This window comes from Otolemur garnettii, unplaced genomic scaffold, assembly GCF_000181295.1.
Source record: "Otolemur garnettii isolate 467f Iridium unplaced genomic scaffold, OtoGar3 scaffold00112, whole genome shotgun sequence".
Classification (NCBI taxonomy): Eukaryota; Metazoa; Chordata; class Mammalia; order Primates; family Galagidae; genus Otolemur; species Otolemur garnettii.
Window position 1 is genome coordinate 4,837,640 of NW_003852507.1, and position 20,794 is coordinate 4,858,433.

General features: G+C 47.7%; 1 protein-coding gene across 2 annotated transcripts in view; it reads right to left on the bottom strand.

Annotated features, from left to right (window-relative positions):
* Window positions 1-20,794, bottom strand: part of ASIC2 (acid sensing ion channel subunit 2) — a 1,089,542-nt gene that overhangs the window by 31,980 nt on the left and 1,036,768 nt on the right. The gene's annotated exons all lie outside the window — the stretch shown is intronic.

The following is a 20,794-nucleotide window of genomic DNA, read 5'->3' on the forward strand; positions in this document are numbered from 1 at the left end:
GCCCTAACCACCAAGCTTCGGGCACTGAGCCCAGACACTTTATCTTAAGCATTCCTTTTCACTGACCCCTGGTCTTTTCCACAGATAACTTTCAGTCAATTGTTAGCTTAAGGATCTTTAAACCCACCTATAACTGTGTAAGCTCCTGCTTCCAGATGTCCTAGCTTTTAGGGCCAAACCAACGCATGTTTTCCATGGATTGACTTGTGACCTTTCTTGTCATCACTGTCTCCCTGAAATGTATAAACCTAGACCACAACCCCACCACCTTGAGCCCACGTGCTCAAGGCTTCTTGGGTGTGGCTCCGGGTCATGGTCCTCAAACTTGGCTCAGAATAAACTTCCTTAGATTATTTTACAGAGTTTGGCTTCTTTTCTGTCAATAAGGGTGAGTACTGGCCCCAAGACCATAGAGTAGCTGATGGTAGAAACACAGCTGACGTTTGTTGAACGCTTACTAGGTGGCACTTCTAAGCATTTGCCTAGTAGTGACTTACTGCAACCTCATAATAGCAGTATGAGATTGGTCCTTCAATTATCTCCATTGATAAGCCCCCATGAGACTGTAGCCCAGAGTGGTTGGCTGACCCTGGTTATATAGATAGTGGGTGGCAGAACTGGGAGTGGACCCAAGCAGTTTGTGTTCTTCATGACCACCTTTGCTGCCTTGCCGAAAGAAGGACTATACCACAGCAGTGGGGAAGCCACAGGAAGCAGAGGTAATTATTGAGTGGGTGGGTGGAGACCGCCGTGGAGATTTGACAGATGGGGACTTGTGTTCTTTGGACCCTAGTCTGGGAAATAGTGATTAGATTCATTGAACAGTTCGGTTCCTATAGAAACCTTGCTGTTAAATATCATCCCCATTTAACAGATGAGCAAACTTCAGTGTCTCGCCCAATGCCATGCCCCTAAGAAATGGCAGGGGCAGGATTTAGTCCCAGGATTGTCTGACTGCTAGGCTACAGGTTGGGAGCCAGGGACATCCCGATCTCTGCTGTGTTCACCTGATGCCCTCCCTGGGAGACTTAGTGTTTTTATCTGGGCATCTGAGTTCAGAATAGGTAATCTTGAGGGGTGGTATGTGAGTACCGTAAGTGGCAGGTGTTCTACCCAGCAAACCACCCCCGCCATCCTTGCCACATGGCAGACATCACCAATCAATCACAGATATGGCCTTAGTACTTACCTAAACACTGTCATTTGATTGAAATTGGAAATGAGAGGAAATGTTCCATATTTTGGGAGGCTTCATATGTAGAAACCATCAAACCATACATTGCTAAATATTTTCAGAGAACAGACAAAACTTATTATGTATTATATAAAATATAGAATGTGCTCAGCATGACTTCCCGGTGAGAACAGCAACCACGCCCTGCTCTCTTGCGAAGGAGCATCCCTGGCTGGCATGTGGACCACCAGACCACATAAGGAATCACCCCATCAGAATTCAGGGATGCTCTGCTCCTGCGGGGGAATCACATGCAGTAATTTGTTGTGCTGACTGGAAACTAAGGAGCAGCAGTAGCTGATGTAGCACTTGAACAAGCAACTAAAATTAATTTAAAAAGTGAACTACCCATGGTTTGTGACTAATAAAATAATAAGCTCATATCCATTGCAAAAATGTCTATGAGTGGGAGAGGATGTGACAAGAGCAGAAAATGTGAATTGGTTATGCAAAGAAAGCAAGCGGATTATTATTTTTCGGGGGGGGGAAGACTATAACTTGCTTCCTCTTCACACGACTTTCACCTTGAGCCTTGCTCGTTCTAACTATGCCTCTGAAGCTCTGCAAGAATCCTTTAAGCTTTGATGCTGTGGGGGCAGAGACAGCCTCTGCCGTTTTGTTTTCATCCATCTATCCACCCACCCGCTACCCACCTTCCACATCTCTAATAAACATTTATTAAGCACCTAACCTGTTCCAGGAACACTGCTTGGAAGGGAGGCTATGAAGATGAAAAAGATGGGATCCCTACACCTATGCGGCTTCCCAGTTAGAAAGAACAGACACACGTGTACCTAGGCAAGTGCCAATAATGCAGAAATGGGAGCAGGGGACGAAAGGGGAGGGGGCGGTTCAGAAAAGACTTTATGGAGGGGGTGGTCACCACTGAGCTGAGGCGAGAAAGACTTGTAGTTTATGAGGCAGATCGGCAGGGGGAAGGGTGTTTTGGGAAAAGGGAACTGCACAGGCAAAGGCACAGAGGTATAAAGAGTCCTGACCCAGTGGGGGAGCCTCAGGCGGCACAGCAGTGCTGGCACAGGGGTGAGCTGCAGGTTGAGGTGCAGCTCTCAGTGCCTGGGCATTGGCCCCGACCTGTACCAGCCGAGTGACTGAAATACTCTCCCTAATTGTTACTGTGAATCCTTCAAACACAGTGGCTATACGTCAGTAGCAGGTACAGCCCCTGCTAAATTCATGCCCTCCCCACCAGGGAAAGGGCTGCCAGGGCAGAAGAGCATTTTTGGTGTCTCTGTGCATGACGCTGCACCATTATCATCACATCTTCATCGGGACACAATTTCTTGGGCAAGTGCTGTCTGCACCGCCAGAAGCGTGTTCTCAGCAAATTGCCTCAGTATGTGATTTGTTGATTGAAACGGGGAGAGGAGAAGTGATCCAGGGATGCAGGCGGGGAGGTGGCCTCACGCACAGGAAGGAGCTTCAGAGTCATGAAGGCCTGGCTGGGTCACTTACAGGCTGATGTGGGGCTGGACTTGACCTCTCAGGTTCCCACCCAGGGCTGGCCAGCGCCTGCAAGGTGTTTTGTCTTTCTCTGTCTGGGGCCTAGACAGGTCCACCACCTGACTTGTCAGTGCAGCTGGGTCCTCAGGACACAGTACCGGGGGTCCTGATTCTTCCAGCCCTTTCTCTGACCAGCACTCTCAGCTCTGTAAGCTGGAAAGTGCCAATTGCATTCTAGACTATGTCTCTACCCTGCAATTTCTTTCCTCCTCTTCCTTTTTCTCTTCCCCCTTTCCTTTTTCTGGTTGCATTTCTATCTTTCTAAGAAAACCCCTCAGTCCAACTTCTACCCCCGACTGAAGAGTCCTGTGGAGGCAGCAGAGGTGACTGTTGTCTATGCTGAATGGGACTGTCGCAGAGCCTCTGGGTACAGCTGTGTGGGGCGTGTACTGCAAGCGGCTGCACTCCCCTGGACTACGGTGTGACTGATGCCGCCAGAGGGTGTGCAGGGGCAGCCCGGAGCAGTCATCTCCCTGGACTGCAGTTCCCTCTGCTCCCTGGCTGGCCATCCATCTTCCATCCCTGTCCTCCCATTCTTTCCCTTCACTTGTCTTACACTTACATTGTCCCTCCTACGGGAGACATTCCTCTGTGAGTGAAAAAAGCAGGGGACTGGGGCGGGGTCAGTCGTCTGTTTGTGGGCCATGAACTGGCCATTTCTCACGATCTCTTATTACTTTGCTTTATTCCAAAGGTTTCCTTTTGAAATGGAAGTTGGGTCCAGGTTAGAATATGCACTTCCTGAGCATTTTTAAAAGTGGAGCACATCACTGAAGTGTGTAGCCCACATTTCCCGCATTTGCTACAAGTGGAGCACAGAATTTGGGACAATTTTGGCTTTGGTTCCATTCAAAAGCCGCTTTCCATCCATCTGAGTGGGGAGTGGGGGGCGTCCTTGTCCCAGAGTGGCTTCTACCCAGGCGAGGTGTGTGAATGAGTGGGTGCTGGGCGTGTGTGCAGGGGAGCTGGACACAGGGGAGCTGGACGCAGGGAAGGGAAGCCTGCCCACTCTGGTCTCTGCAGCCCCCCTGTTCTCCTCTCTGGCCACTTGCCACCCTGAGCCCTACATTACCCCTTTACCTGCCCCAGAACAGATTCTGAATCGGGGCTGGGGGAAGGGCTTTTAGTCACTCCAGCAACCAAACTGCAGGTCTTAGCCCTGAGTAAAGAAGGGAGGGGCTGCTCGCTTGGGCAGCCAAGTGTCGGGGTTCCTGCACCTGCAGCCTCAGCTGATCTTTGCCATCATTCTCACGTTAGGGGTCAAGTGGCAGCTGCAGCAAGCCAACAGCTCCATGCCCAGCACTCCACCAGGGGGTACTCTGGAGGCCCAGCAGAGGCAACAGAATGAGCCTCAGTCACCTTCTCTCTCTGGGACTTTTCTGTGGGGGCAGAGGCCCCAGAGGGCAGAGCCAACCTGGGAGTCCCATGCTCAGGAGCTGGGGGGAGTTTCTACCTTGTGCATGTGACGCTGCATGAGTGAGGCTCGGCTGGACCTGGCAGCTAGCAGTTGCCATAACATTCACCTTTTATTGTCCCTCCCTGTATCTTCTCAGTGGGGGTGGGGTGGGTGTTTACAGGCCTAGCATGCGAGTGTTTGCTATGGGATTCTGCAAGGGTGGGATGTAGAATCCAAAGCCTCTGCTCTTGAGCCACGTGGCTCTCAGAAATGAGGGTGAGTTCTTGGTTCCAATCTCTGTAGCTGAGCTCTGTGCCAGCTGGGTGCCTGCCTTCTGTCCAGGCTGGTCTCTGGTTTTGGTGTTTGTAATATCACACTGTGTTCCACAATTCCCTAAATAATTAATTTTCATATGGGGCTCATTTGAATTTTGAAAACCGATCTCTTTTTATTTATTTTTTTGAGACAGGGCCTCAAGCTGTCCGCCTGGGTAGAGTGCCGTAGCATCACAGCTCACAGCAACCTACAACTCCTGGGCTCAAGCGAGTCTCCTGCCTCTGCCTCCCAAGTAGCTGGGACTACAGGTGCCCGCCACAACACCCTGCTATTTTTTAGTTGCAGTTGTTATTGTTGTTTTAGCTGGCCCGGGCTGGGTTAGAACCCATCAGTCTTGGTATATGTGGCCAGCGCCCTACCGACTGAGCAAAACCCTTCTCTTGTTATACGTTAGTCCTACAAACTGTGGCCTCCTTTCCCTGCCCCTCCTAGAAATGCTGCAATCTTGGCACACGTGTCACATGGCTCACGTGAGTCAGAGCTACTTTATAATCTTAAGAAAACCTTCTTTTCCACTAAATGATTTCAATTTGGTATGGCCGAGCTGGTGGTCTGTGTGGCTGCCAGCACTGGTTTTAAAGTCTGTGGGGTGCATCATGGAACACTTTGAAGGGGAATTGGGCAGACACTGCCCTTCACAGACATAATCGTGTATGCTTTGGTCATTAGGAAGGACTGCAATGGAAAGATAAATAAGCCACCCACTTTAGGAGTTCAAAGTCATCTGTTACGTGTTATAGACTGTATTGTGTCGTTCTCCCCCCTACATTTGGAGGCTGAAACTCTAATTCCCAGGTTAAAGGGCTCAATTTTTGGAGGAACCGTACATGTCGTAATGCATATGCCTTATTGGTTACGGTTATCACTCTCACTCTATAGCAAAGGAAACTGAGTCCAGAGAGGTCATCTCACCTGCTATAGGTTACACAAATGGTGAGGTCTAATTCCCCACATCTGCCCCAGGTCTGATGCCCTGGGTCTTCAAAACCTGATTAGTTCCCCAAGGCCCCCAGACATGGATTCTGCCTGAGTTCTGCAGTCCTAAACAGGGCCTGGAGTCCCAGGGTGGGTTTAGGTCTCTATTGTTGGTACAGGGTCCTGCCTGCTAGCCCATACTGTGGAGTGTGGCTGCAGAGAGTCACTGGCTGGTCAATTTCACATGGAAGGGGCAGTTTGGTCCCAGGTATTCTTTTCTCCAAGGTTGGCCTGCCCTCCTGCTGGGGCCTAAGAAGAACATGCACCCTCACCTTCCCAATGGGGGCCCAACGGGCAGTATCCATGTCCACGCAGGACAACACGTGGGCTCCTGAAAAAGATTGTGTAGGGACTGGAGAGGCAGGAGGGGGCAGGTGAGCTACTATGTGATGCCAAGAAAAGGGGACAGACTTTGGAATTGGGCAGGTAGGTCTGGATTCTAATCCATAGCTGTGTCTTCACCTGCAGAAGGGTGACACCAGTCCTACCCGACCGGTTTTCCATGAAGACTGAACAGAATGGCCTACGAGAGTATTAGCACAAAGAAACACAGTGTGTTCTCAATCAATAACTCAGGAGGAAGCCTGGTGTGGTTAAAAGACTGGCCTGTGACCTTAAGCAGACCTGAGTTTGGGGTCTAGCTCTCTCATGTACTGGCCTGGTTTCCTCACCTGTAAATTAGGAATAACAGTACACATTTCCCTGCTTCAGAATTTTAATATTTCCTCAGTTATAAGACACACATTTTTCTACATCCTAACACGTTTCTAACACTGTACCATCAGTGACCTCTCGGCAGGGTGTTATAGTTTAACTGGTACCACATTTCTTTCCTACTGTCACATAAAATAACATTGACCCTTACAGTTGTTGTTACCTTGGATTTGATGAAATCCAGAACCTGAATTTGTGACTGTGAATGGTTCAGCACAGCACCTGGCACAGAGTGGGAGCTCAGTCGATGGCAGCTGTTATTATTGCCTGGAGGACCATGCACAAGTTTTAAAGTATCTTTGAGCCTCGGTTTCCTCATCTGCACAACTGGAATAATTATCTCTACTTTATAGGGCTAGAGAGCATCAGATGAGATTAACAAATAGACTGAGGCATCTACCAGAGCTTCTGCATGTAACAGGAGCTCTCAAATACCCTCCTCCCCCCAAGGACGGCACCTGGGGAAACTTCCCCTTTGCATATTTTTGGCCCTGGTGGGGTGGGCTACCCAAGGGAGGGGAGGGGACTCCTCATGTCTGAGCTCTTCAGGCTCTGCAGGGCAATCTATCTCCTGCTCACAGTTGCCTTCTAGTGGTCCGAAAGATCAGGCAAGGCTTTTTGAACCAGTAGGGGAGATCAGGAAAGGAACCTGCTTGGCTCCAAGAAGACCTTGACTAGAGACTTGGAGTCTAAGCCTGGGGACTGCAACTAAGAAGATGTAACTAACCCCCTGAGCCTTCTGCTGAGGTTGTCTTTATACCTGGATGAGGCTGCTGGGAAAAATCCCCCAGCTCATGGATGTCAGCAGAGAGATCACTCCTCGGCCCCCAACCACCCCTCAGGGGAACACGGCTCCATGTTGGGGACAGGTGAGAAGGGAGCATGTGCTGGCTTCGGTTGTTGCAAAACCAACTGGCAACATCCCTTCTCTGTGTGCACAAGACACTACAGTCTGGAAATCGGGATCAGCCAGAGCTAGCATCAAATTCTGGTCATGGATAACCATGGCCACATGATGTTTACTCTACAGGTCTCGGTGTCCTTATCTGCAAGGTTAATACATATGTAGGGTCTGCTATAGACTTATCAGTGCTTAAAGTTATTAGGCTGCCCTGCCTTTCTCTTCCCCAACTCAAGTGCTTTGGAAAGAGCCCAAGAAAAGACCCTCAGGAATATTGACTTCAACTACAAAATGCTCAGATGTCTTTCCTGCTGCTAGGATACATGGTCTTCAAAGTGAACCTTCCCCTGCAAATCTGTAACATCACAGATGAGCAGATGCAAACCATTAGGCCACGAGGAAGTCCCGGGTGTTCAGCATTCAAAGAGGAAAAAATAACTCTCATTTAAGCCCTTTGCCTGACTTCTTGAAATTGTCCCATGGCCCTGGGTCCTCCTGCTTGGTGATGGGGAGAATGGCACATGGAAACACTAGGACAGAGGGTGGGAGCAGGAAGCTGAGACTGATACTTTGCATAGATCAGTTACCAGGTAGGCACTGCTGTTAATTTCAGCTATGCAGAAGAAGATACTGAGACAGAGACAGGAAGAAACTTGGCCTTTGGTCTCACTAAGTCGGGATTCAGACTTAACACTAAAACCCTGTACCACTATCCTGTAGGCCCCACACCAAGGTACCCTCCTGTCTATGCCAGGTGGCAAACCACAGCCCACGTTTTATCAGAGATGCGTTGAGAGGTTCCTGTATGTCTCAGGATGCTACACTGAAGCTCTTCTCTTCCCTTTTCAATGACCGACTGATATATTATTGCCATCTCCCAGATGAGAAGACTGAGGAGCACAGAAGCAAAGTGGTTTTCTTTTCTTTTTTTGGCCAGGGCTGGGTTTGAACCCACCACCTCTGCTATATGGGGCCAGCCCTACTCCTTTGAGCCACAAGTGCCACCTGGTTTTCTTTTTTTTTATTTTAAAAATTTTATTTGTTTTTTGACAGTTTTACTTTGTTATCCTCTGTAGAGTGCTCTGGTGTCATGGCTCACAGCAACCTCAAACTCTTGGGCTCAAGCAGTACTTTTGCATCAGCCTCCCTCCTGAGTAGCTGGGACTACAGGCACCTGCTATGACGCCGGGTATGTTTTTAGAGATGGGTTCTTGCTCTTGCTCAGGCTGGTCTTGAACTTGTGAGCTCAAGCAATCCACCTGCCTCAGCCTCCCAGAATGCTAGGATTACAGGCATGAGCCACCATGCCCGGCAAACTCAAAGCGTTGAGCTCATTGAGGTCATTTAGCAAGTCAGAGGCAGGGTTAAATGACAATGAAAGCTGTTTGACTCCCCATCCTGCCACACGTTAGCTTGGTGACCTTGGGCAGATTAGTGAGTCTCTTTGTGTATAGGTAGCTCTGGGTGCGATAGGAATATTATTCTCCGTCTTGGAGGGTTTTTATGAGCTAATAGATAAACAGAAAATAGCACATTGCCTATATGACCTATAGCTGGCATTCAATAAGCAGACATCCTATCCTTTATCATTGGGAAAAGACATCAGAATATTTTGGTTTGTCTTAAGAAAATCCAGTCTGTAAAATTCACAACTTTGGGTCAGGGCAGAGATTATTTCAATTATTCAAGGATCCATGATTTTCACGAAGGGTTTATCCAGGCTCCTCTAAATGGCAGCTACATACGCACGCTGCCATGCCTGTTTACGAGTCATTAGTTACTCGACAATGATGTTAGCGGGAAGAGAGAAAGAGCAAAGCCTCCATTATCGAAAGCCAGGGCTAGGACTGCTAGAAATCAAATGGTATTGCAGGGAAAAAGGAGGTCTGAAAGAGTACCCGAGGAAAAGATTTCACTTAAAAATACCCATCTCTCCCTCTTTCCTTGCAACCCATCCTTCTGTTGTTCAAGGCAAGATAGAAATGCACAGAACCAGGCACCCTTAAACATTTCCCCCTAAACTCTAAAAGTGCAGTGACTGGTGATTGGAATGAGCCTTCACAATGTAAGATGCCAGGGTTGTAACTGTTAATTCTTCTGGCCGTAATTTATCCTGCTTTCCCTTTGGGTAACTAAACAGCTTTGATCACGAGTTGCCCATTTGGCTTATAAGTCTTCTTGATGAATCGCTCTCATTCTCCCAGTCCCTTCTCTGGGCTGCGGTAATTCTTGACAACTGCCTTGGAGCCTCCGTCTCCTGTGGATGCAGCGGGGAAGAGCCATCTATTAGGAGGAACATGTGGAGAACAAAAAGCCCCTGGCTTTGGGAGTTGGCAGGTGGAGGGAAAAGCTCTGTCCTCAGGACAGAGAGGCCAGAGCCCAGGATGAGGGACACCATCTGTGCCCAGTGACCTCCAGTGTATGAGGCACCCCTGTTTGTTTAGGAGCCTTAGATCAGGGGTAGCTAGGCAAATCCTGCCTACTGAGCTCCAGTGAGGGAGTGCCCAGAGCATCTTCATTAAGAAAATGCCATGTGCTAAATTGTGTACTCACTGCACAGATAGCCAAGAGCAGCATAGTAGGGATCATGAATGCTCCAATACTGAAGGTTTCATCTTCCTAGGCTGACTGCTTTCCCAATTCCCACTGAATCTAGGGGAAGCCTAAGAGTAGTTCTCACCAATAAGCTGTGGTAGAAATGATGTGGGACCTGTGGGCTGTGGCAGTTAAGAGTAGAGGTATTCTCAGGAGGCTGAGGCAAGAGAATTGCTTAAGCCCAGGAGTTTGAGGTTGCTGTGAGCTGTGGTGCCATGGCACTTTACCAAGGACGACATAGTGAGACTCTTTCTCAAAAGCACACACACACACACACACACACACACAAACAATTCTGGGCCCACCCAGAGCGGGGGACTCCTCCGCCGCTGCCTGCGGGGCACGTGTGGCTCTAGTAAGCAGTTCTGGGCCTGCCTGGAGGAAGAAAAAGTATCCAATGTACTTAGCCCTACTATGAAACTAATTTATAGCTTTCATAGGAAAGCTATAACCCAATTTTAGCCCAGGAATATGGGGAGAGGGGAGAGAGAGGGGAGGAAAGGGTGGAGGGTGGGGGGAAGGAGGGTGATTGGTGGGATCACGCCTATGGTTCATCTTATAAGGGTACATGTGAATCTCTCTAATTGTAGAATATAAATGTCTTAACACAATAACTAAGAAAATGACATGAAGGCTATGTTAACCAGTTGGATGAAAGTATTTCAAATTGTATACAGCAACAGTACACTGTACCCCATGATAGTATTAATGTACACTGCTATGATTTAATAAAAAGTCAGAAGTATCTACTAAAATAAAAACTCAATTTTTAAAAACAAAAACAAAAAAAGACAAAAAGAGTAGAGGTACTCTTTCTTTTCCTAGATGATAGCACAGAAGAGAGAAGCCTGAACACCTAGAGGAAGACAGAGACCCAAGATGGAAGAAGCCTGGATCCCTGAATGACAGCGTGGAGCAGAGCCCCACTGCCAATTGCATTAGCCTACAGCATGAGTGAGGAATAAATTTTTATTATGTTAAACCACTCTGATTTAAAGGTCGATTGTTATAGCAGTTAACCTCACCTGTCTAATACAGGCAAAACTTTGTTTAACAGAATTCAAATTCTCCAACTTAAGAAAATCCCAGGTGGCAGTCTATTCTGGGTTAGCAGAGTGACTTCTATTAACTAGATCGTATATTGCAATTCATCTCTGATAGCTGCTAAATGGAAGTTTAGCTTATACCTTGAAGAACATTGGCTAGATGGATTCTTAATTATTAGACCATATAAATCTTTTTTCAGGGGGTTGAAAGGAAGAACGTGGCCTTTCTATAACAAGCCCTTGACCCCTCTGTTTTCTCCCTTAGCCTCCACTAGATATATGACCAAGGTTCCATCTCCTCAAGTCAAGGCAAGTGTCCCTTCTCCACGAGTTGGGATTGTCATCTTTCTTCTGGACTATTGCAACGGATTTCTAACTGGCCTTCTGCCTCTTTTGAACCCCCCCAATCTGACCTCCGTCTGATCTTCCTAAAATGAAGATCAAATCCAACCACTCTCCCCCTTGAGAATATCCAAGCTTCTTTTCTTCAGAAGACTCTCCATGATGGCTCTTCCTATCTCTATTTTCATCTTCCCCCAAACCATCAGGCTCTCACAACTTCTCTGTCTTTGCTCTTCTTGTTTTCTGATGGCTTATTCTTCCTGCTTGTCAGCCTGCAACCACTGACCCATCCTCCAAGGCTCAGTGTGTGTCCCTCTGCCAAGAAGCCTTCACCATCCATTCCATCTGGTGTCCAGGCTTGAGTTTTATCCCAGCACCTGCAACACCTCTGATTTATTTATTTATGTGTTGAAATAATTTTATAGGCATGCGTTCTCTTTATGTAGGGAATGGCATAAATGTTAGGGATTGCAAAATTTCGTCGTTTCCATATCCCAGTTATTTCGTTGTGGATGACGTCTATAACATTATACGAGATACAATGTTCATTTTGTCAAACTAAGGTCTTGAAATCTTAAAACACTACAACTTAGAAGTTTCTCAGACAAGGTACCAAATATTTCTCATGTCTATAAATTCCTACTTTTGAAATGAAATCTATTTCCAAAGTATGGAGGTCTTATTTCATGCGCCTCTGGAGTATTTTTTTATCTTTAAAAAATGTATTAACAATTTGATTTATTTATTTGTTTATTTCTTATTCAGGTAAGGGTACATACAATGAGGTTACATTGTTTGTGTTTGTTCAGTAAAGTTCAAGTTGTAGTTGAGCCCTTCACCCAGGATACCCCTACAATATGAATCTGAAACTAGTAGATGGCCAACTACATGCCACACGAGAGAAACACACATTTAAATTCAAGAAAGGGGAGGCAGGAGGGGATTTGGTAAGCTCTCACCTATCAGGTACAATGTAGGGGTACATGGCACACCTCATTGTATTTATTGCCTGACATCCCCACATCCTTCAGGCTTTGTGGGGAGAGTCTTAGGGGACTGATTTCTCTTCCCTAGAGCTAGCCCAGAGGTGGGGCTCAAATGACTGGAAAACGCCTGGACTCTGTTGCTGCCAATCAAGCCAGTTACCAAGACAACTTTCCCTCCTTGTGCCTCAGCTTCCCTATAAACAAAATCGGGAGGTTGCTTGTCCAGGGATGATCCTGGATGGTCTTTCAGGATCTTTCCAGTTGCAGCATTCCAGGATTCTATGGTTTTACCACTAACAGTGCAGCCATGTGAGGGAAATCAATACCCAGAGTTTTTTCTATGTGCAAGCCACAATTCTTCCGAAGACTGTCTTTGGGGGTGCATGTGGCTCTCAGCTTTGCCTGACACTAGAGAATTTATCATTACAGAACAGCTTATGGTGCAGGTTTAGCAAATGTGGCGTCCCCGACGTTCTGGCGTTTCATTTATCAAGTAAACACGGCTTCGTTATTTAGACTTCAGTCACTTGGCTCATAAACTATCACTCAGATATAAAAACTGGGGCAAGATGTCCTCTTTTATTGACCCTGATGAGAAATGGGCACGATCAATTATGTCTCAGCCTGGGAAGAAAGGCTGTTTGCAGGCTTGTAACTTGTTTCACGGACGCTATTTCAGGACGTGATACAGAGTGAGCAAGAATTCTCAACACGCTTCACGCCGTGCCATTAGCGGGCTCGGGGGCTCCATCACCACTGGGCACGTTGCCGTGGGAAAGCTTCCTTCTCTCTACCCAGCCCATGTTAGCCCCTGGGTCAGGGCTCTCTTGCATGCATTCTCCACGGGTGCTGTTGGGGAGGTTCACCCCACTCCCAGCACTCCAGGAATACAACGCAAGGGAGTTAATCCTATCGAAGGGAGTTACATTCATAGGTTTAACAAGCTCGAGCGAGAATGTGGCGGTTGTGTCATGATGCTGGCAACCTTTCCCTGCTAAATGCCGGGCTTTGGGCACATCGGATTAGGCCCCTGGTGACTACAAGCACAGAGATTCCTTGGGCACCCCCTACTCAGTGGGGGCCACCCGACTCATCTGACTCCAGCCAAGCCCCTCAGCTCCTAGCTCAGCTGCTGACTTTTCCTCCACTGCCCCAGGATGACTATATCCCCAGCAGTCTCCTTTGGTTTCCAAGGGCCTCTGGGTCAGCCAGTCTTCTGAGAACTTCCCTTTCCCCCATCTACTCCATATTCCTCTATCGTGGCTGAGTTTTCTGATACGCATCTGAAGTCCGTCCTCTTCCAGGAAGGTTTCCTGGCTTGTTCGTCCCCTGGCCCTCTTAACTCCTGCCATATTTCCCATCTGATTAGTGGGTGCTAAGTGGACATAGCCCTGTGTCACCGCTTATCTTTCTGTTCCAGAGGCTTCAGGGTCTTTGGGAACAGAGCCTGCCTGGTGGCTCTTCATGACCCCAACTCCCCTGGGTGCAGGACACCCTAGAGACTCTCATTAGCATTTGTTACATGGCAACATCACAGAAGCTGGGGAAGAAATGATTCCTCAGGTTAAAGTGCAAATCCCGAACTTGGTCTGCAGGCTCTGCTTGGCCAGCCCCACCGGCCGCTCCGTTTCTTCTTGTTCTATTTCCTGACCCAGCTTTATCCTTCATCATGGGACCTGCTCACAAGCTGATTCTTGCCCCTGTGCCTTTTCTTTCTTTCTTTTTTTCTATCCCTCCCTGTGCCTCTCTCAGGCTGTTCACGATGCCTGGAATGCCTTTCCTCACTTTTCACACAGCAAAGGGTACCAATCCACTAAGACCAGTTTAGATGGCAGTTCCTCCAGACAGCCTTCCCTGGGCTGAGTGAGGACCTTCGTCTGAGTGAGGACCCCTCCTCTAGGCTGTCGCAGCACCCCCGGCTTCTCCTCTCATGGCACTCTGCACGAGGCCTCATAAACAGCAGGTTACACATTGGCTGGCCTCCCGCACCAAGCTGTGAGTTCCTGAGGGTGGGGCTCCGTGTTCAGCATCTAAGACTTCCAGATTATGTGATGCTTGTTGAATTAATGAATAGATGGATGGGGATGGGTGGGCCATGGGAGTCCTGCTGGGGCTGGAGATAAGAAGATACAAGAAGACTTCAGGCTGGGGTCCAAACACAGATGGGAGCAGCCAGGACCAGACCGGGGGTCAGGGATCCAGTGAAGTGATGGGATCTCTGTGTCTGAGTCAGGGAGGATCCTGAGTTCCCAGCAGGGTCACAGGAAGGGGTGGGGCAGAGGGGAAGGGGTCAGTAAGGGTGAAGGGGTGCTGGAGGTGCTTGTCCTGGCCTAGCCCCAATCTCATGGCCCAGCCCCAATCCCGTGCCCCACCTCTGGCTCTTAAAGGAATGGCGTGTGCCTCTGTCCTCACTGCCTTCCTTCCTCTTGCCACTCTAAACAGACTGCCCCTCCCAGTGTACGCAGGCACAGAATGCAAGGGGGCCCCATGTAAATTCTTACTGAAAGCGGGGAAGCTGGGGCTCAGCGTCCTCGTCAAACAGATTCTGTGTGTGGGGGCGCCTATCTGCACGTGTGTACATGTGCCCATGTGTGTTTGGTGGAGGGGGAGTGTGAACTATTGTAGAACCTCTCAAACTTATCATTGCTGGAATCACGAGGGTATCCTGTTCCGGTGCAGGTGCTGGTTTGTGAGGACCAGGGCAGGGCCCTGACAAGCTGGCGGTGCTGAGCTCTGGTCCGGGGACACACTGAATAACCAAGAACTAGTGAAAATCAGAGCCTCTCCCCCAGGGCTCTTTAAACATACTCTTTGAAGATAAAGGTTATGGAGTTATGGAATTTTAGACCAGAGGTATTACCATGTATCATTAAATCTAAGATGATGACCTTTGTAACCATTATTCTGCATACCACAAAGAAAAAATTATGCTGATGGGTAATGGTAAGAGGCCATGCATTTTTTTTTTTTTTTTTTTTTTTGAGACAGAGCCTCAAGCTGTCCCCCTGGGTAGAGTGCTGTGACATCGCAGCTCACAGCAACCTCCAACGCCGGGGCTCAAGCGAGTCTCCTGCCTCTGCCTCCCAAGTAGCTGGGACCACAGGCGCCCGTCACAATGCCCGGCTATCTTTTGGTTGCAGCCGTCATTGTTGTTTGGCGGGTCCGGGCTGGGGATTCGAACCTGCCACCTTAGATGTACGTGGCTGGCGCCTTAGCCGGTTGAGCTATAGGCACCCAGCCGAGGTCATGCATTGTAAGACACATCTCCATTTCATAGATGCTGCAATATATGGCTTAGCACGGATGGATGGGATATTTGATATGAACGTTCCCTTCTCCCCTACTCTGGGACTCCTCGGACAGCAGGATTTGGAACTAGCGCTTGCTGTGGTTTCCTTTCTTGAGAGGCCCAGAAGGTGCTTGGAGAGCATTACAGGCCCTGGGAAGGGGGAGGTTTCATCAGGCTCCCATGGAACCTTCCAGATCCCCAGCTCAGCCCTGTAATGCAGGCTGAACTCCAGCAGGAGGAAATCCTTTCTATCCCTTGGCAACCTATTTCTACTAGAAAACCTCAAGCCCTTTATATTTAGGATGCTTTTTCCTTTCTGTTCAGGAAATTCAGAAGTTAAATTGAATCCCAGATTGCACAGTTTGAGCCTTTCTGCCCTTGGCCCCTCTTTATAGGAATTAGAGGAAAAGAAACTACTCTGTGTCCTCTTGGTCTCGTCTCCTTCATGATAAATGGTGGGATTAATTGAATAGTGGAGCTGGAGCACCCAGGGCAGTGGTTCTTTAGCGCACTGTGCATCAGAATCTCCTGGGAATGCTTGTATGAACCATAGTTGCCCTGGGCTCACCCTGGAGATTAGAATTCAGTTATTCTGCTGCAGGGGCCAAGTATTAGTAGCTCTCCAAAGCTCCCTAGGGCATTCAAATCCTAGAGTGAGGTTGAGAACAGTAAATCTTCTAGTCCAACCTATTTGACAGATGAGAAAACTGAGGTCCAAAAAGGCCAAGAGATTTGCCTCTGGGTCATGGTAGGTGGCAGAGATGGGGCTTCATTTTCCCAGGTTGTCTCTGGATTCTTCATTCAAAGGTTCTAGTAAGCCTGGCTGTAGGCACAGGTGGACACACCAGCACACACAGACTTGTATGTATGTGTACGTGTGTGTGCATGCCTGTGTGGGGCAGAAAGGGAAGAGAGATTTACTCTGTATTGGACAATCCATGCAAGACCTCATGTTAAAAATGGACATGCTTGGTGCTGTTTGCCTAATCATCACTCTTGACAGCTCATGGGAGGTGGTGGGGGGAGATAACTTTTTCCCAGCCCACCCCACCTTGAAATTTAGTCTTCCTTAGGGAATGGGCACATTACCATAGCTCACTGGCCTTGTTTCCCAGCCTTTGAGCCATGTTAGGGCTCTCTCTGGGCCCTCTCGCAGTTCCCTATGCCCTGCTCTCAGACAGCCAAGAGCCTCACATCTCCAAAGTCATGTGCTGGGTGTTCAAGGCTGGTGACCTGGGATGCTCTATAAAGTTTACTGGCCAATGAATGACTCATCAGGAATCAATATAGTTCCCATCTGGGAATGCTCTCAGAAAGAAATTAATGGGCAGAATGGGCTATTAAATTATGCTGGAATGAAATACCCCATTGAGCTGGTATCTGCAAGCAGGTGATCTGCTGTCATCAGGAGGGTCTAAGTGTGTTTTCGACCCTTCTCCAGCTGCCCAGGGTTTTCTTCTGAAGCCAACGAGGGGCTCACATGTGCTGTCACTTGCATCATCTCCTAAAGCTAATGACCATCTGTTGAGAGGCCAAGGCCGCGTTGTACTGAGGTCTCTCCGGAGTTTGAACTTGCTTGTTTATTTACGCCTCCAGCATCAACAGGCCCAGTGTGAATGCGTGTGTGTGTGTGTGTGTGTGTGTGTGTGTGAGAGGAGGTAGGAAGGGAGTGAAAACAGCAGAGCAGGACTAATTTAGGGCTGTCAGCTACACAACGAGGGCTCCAGGCACTGAGTGGGTAAGTGGGTTTTGCAGTCCTACCTACCATGCAATAGTTTTCCAACTTAGGGGTTCATCTATATTACTGTGAGGCTTGTTAGAAGGGCAGATTCCTGGGCCTCAACTTTAGGATCCGAAGCAGGAGATGTGGGGGAGCCGAGGATGTGCCTGCTCGCCAGCTGCCTCTGACACACTCTGAGTTGGAGCACAACTACCTTAGGAAAACTTCATATTAGATATCAGGGTGATGATGGGCAGTGCAACATTACCCTTCAAGACAGGCACAGAGCTGCAAATCAAAAGGAAGGATTTGATGACCTTTAGGTAGTTTCCAGCTCTGTTTACCTGTCATTTCCCTGCCTGTCCAGGGAGGTGAACACGAAGAAGATGGCTGAGAGCCAGTGGATAAGGCAGGAAAGTTTATTTAGTTATTTATTTTGAAATAGAGTCTCACTCTGTCGCCTTGGGCAGAGTACTGTAGCATCATCATAGCTCACAGCAACCTCAACCTCCTGGGCTCAAGTGATCCTCCTGCCTCAGCCTCCCCAGTCGCTGGGACTTCAGGATCTTGCCATGACTCCTGGCTAGCTTTTCTATTTTTATTAGAGACGGGATCTTGCTCTTGCTCAGGCTGGTTTTGAACTCCTGAACTCAAGCCTTCCACCTGCCTTGGCCTCCCAGAGTGCTAGGATTACAGGCATGAGCCACTGTGCCTGGCCCAGTGTGAAAGTTTAAAATACTGTCTGTCATGTGTTCTCAGCAGGGCTAGCTTTGTTATAGGGATTAACTGCCTCCCCTAGAGCCTTCCAAGGTTTTTCTGAGCAGAGCAACCAATCACCTTCCTGGAATAGCCCTCCAGCGAATGGAGGGAAAATGGTTTTCAAGTAGAGGTCCACTGGTTCCCAGTTGAACTGCACAGTATGGCCCTGGTCTGTGGTCTTGCTTCCAGGGCTGAGTCAGGGTTGGAGGTTCCAGAGGAGGCACTGGTTGAGGTCAGCAGTGGCTAAGTCAGCCCTGTCACATAGCCCAGTCATATAGTCATAGGTCAGCCTAACTCCAGGGGCCATCTGAGCCAGGACAATTATCTGGCATTAGAGGTGGGGGCATCTGGATGGGCACAGAAAATGGATACTGTCCCTGTACAGATTCACAACAGAGTACCTGGCTGTGCCTTGCTTTACAAATCCAGGTTACCAGTAAAAATCAAGAATACAATTTATAAATTGATGCTAGTCTATTTTCCTTTTTTTTTTTTGAGACAGAGTCTCACTATGTCATGCTCCGTAGATTACTGTGGCATCACAGCTCACAGCAACCTCAAACTCTTGGGCTTAAGCTATTGATTCTCTTGCCTCAGCCTCCCAAGTAGCTGAGACTACAGGCACCTGCCACGATGCCCAGCTATTTTTTGGCTGTAGTTGTCATTGTTGTTTGGCAGGTCCAGGCTGGATTCAAACCCGCCAGCTCCAGTGTATGTGGCTGGCACCCTAGCTGCTGAGCTACAGGCGCTGAGCCATGCTAGTCTATTTTCAAGGAACTACATATTAAAACATTTCAAAAAGCTATGGTGGGATGCTCTCTGTATAGCCACACAAGTCCCCGGACTATAAATGGCAATTACTCGGAAATTAATTTTGACCAGCAAATCATAGAAGTGATTAAGATTTTACAAGGGATTTTCATCTACATAAGCTTAGTTATGCTCATAATAACCCCTGGGAGGCAGGTAAGGCAGGCTGGTAAACGAAAGCATTACTGTTTAATGACAGACTCAATGTTGGAACTTTGGTCTGCTATCTTGAAGCTCAGAACTGTGGTTTATTTGGTAAGAGTAGATTTCCGTGTTTTGTTATTTTCTAGCAAAGCAAACCTGTTGTGCTCTTATCTTTATTTCACTAACGCACAGTGCAGTATCTGTAACTGACTTTCTTCCTTCTGAGGCCTACAAAAGCCACCTTTTTGCTTCTTGCTATCACTTTGCTTTGACAGAGCCCAGTCCACGAGACAGCTGTGCTCATGGCAGGCCCTGGATTTTCTTGCTTGTGGCTGTCAGCTGCCCAGTGCCCATCTAGCTTCCTTTGGTCCTCTGTCCCTCTTTCCTTCTGAAAATACATTTGGCACTATATTTTTTCAAGAGACTTACAAATGCTCATTTCTCGTGACCCACTAATCTCATCCTTTTAGTAACTAACCTTAGGAAAGAATTAAAATTAGCCTAAGAAAATCATAGCCGAACTCTACGCACAAAGATGTTCAGCGGAGTATTATTTACAATGGCAAAATCAGATAAAGCGATTCAAGCATTCAACAATAGAGGGATAAGAAGTAAATGATACGTCCATTTGATGGAAATATTATGCAATCATTAAAATGATGGCGTGAAAAGTATGTAGGAACAAAGAGAAAGCACTTTCCACATGATGTTAAGTGAAAATATGCACCTGCTTATACTGTATGATTATGGCTCCCCCCCCCCAACAAAACCCGAGATAAAAAAGCCCACAAAACTACAGGCAGAAACAGAGATCTGAAAAGATATTTCTAAGTATAAAACTCAAGATATTTTTTGGTGGCTGAATTTTTATTCTTTCTATTTTTCTGCCTTTTTGGAGGTTACAATCATGCACATGTATAACTTATAAAATGAAAAGATAGAATTCTTCTGCATAGTACTGTGAGGAGCGATTAGGGACATGGAGATAGAGACAGACTTTGGCTGGAATTAGAGCTTAGTCGCTTAGCGGGTTTGCGGCCTGGGGTAGATCAGTTTCCTTAGCTGTAAAATGGGGACACAGCATACCTAATAAACAGATTTTGGGGGGATGTTAAATTAATTTACTAAAGTTCATGGTCCATATAGTGGCTCTATATGTATTAAAATGATTGCATGATTTATTAGTCAAATAATGTGTGGGAGAGGATGCCTCCCCCAGCTTCCTGCAGATATTTATTTTTATTTATTCACCCAGTGGGTATTTATTGTTTACCATGTGTAAGAAGTAGCGGCAAGGGAACGGTTTCTGTGTCATTAACCTCAGCCTCATGAGACATAACACACCGAGGAGAGAAAACAGAAAATTGCATCAAAATCGGGCTATATAATTGAAAAATAGAAAATGGAGCAAAATGAAAAAACCTGTCTAGCAGATTTCCAAAGTTTTGATTCCATGTAACCCATCCCACAGACCTTTGGAATTGGAATGATTTTCATTCCACTTTGACAGATGAGGACTGAGAAGGAAAGGTCCCTGTTCAAGACCCCACAGTGGGTAAAGGTGGAGCTGGACTTCTGCCTCAGGCCAGTTGGATGCTAAGCCACCTCCCAACCTGTGGCACAAGGGCTCTCCTTAATCATGTGCTTCCCCACCATGGAAGGGCACGTAGGCCACCTCTCACATCAGGATTTCCTTGGGGACAGAGTGAAGGAGGCCCCTCCTGCCAGTCTTCTGTTGGGCGCTGATGTCTTTCTTTCTGGGAGAAGGCAACGGCTTCACTGTTCAGGGGCAGTAAAGAACTCCTGGAACTGGGGACTTACCAGTGAGCCATGAAGGTTATAGCAAGAACAACTTGAAACACATCCCACTGAAAACTTTTAAAAACAGTGGTCCCTGGGGAAGAAGTCTGTCTCCTATAATGCGCTAATTGTGGCTCATACAGTGTATAGATTTGCACCCTGCCAACCAGGGCGAGGTTCTGGACTCCCCTGAGCCATCTCATACATATTCAACAGGTTTGCAATA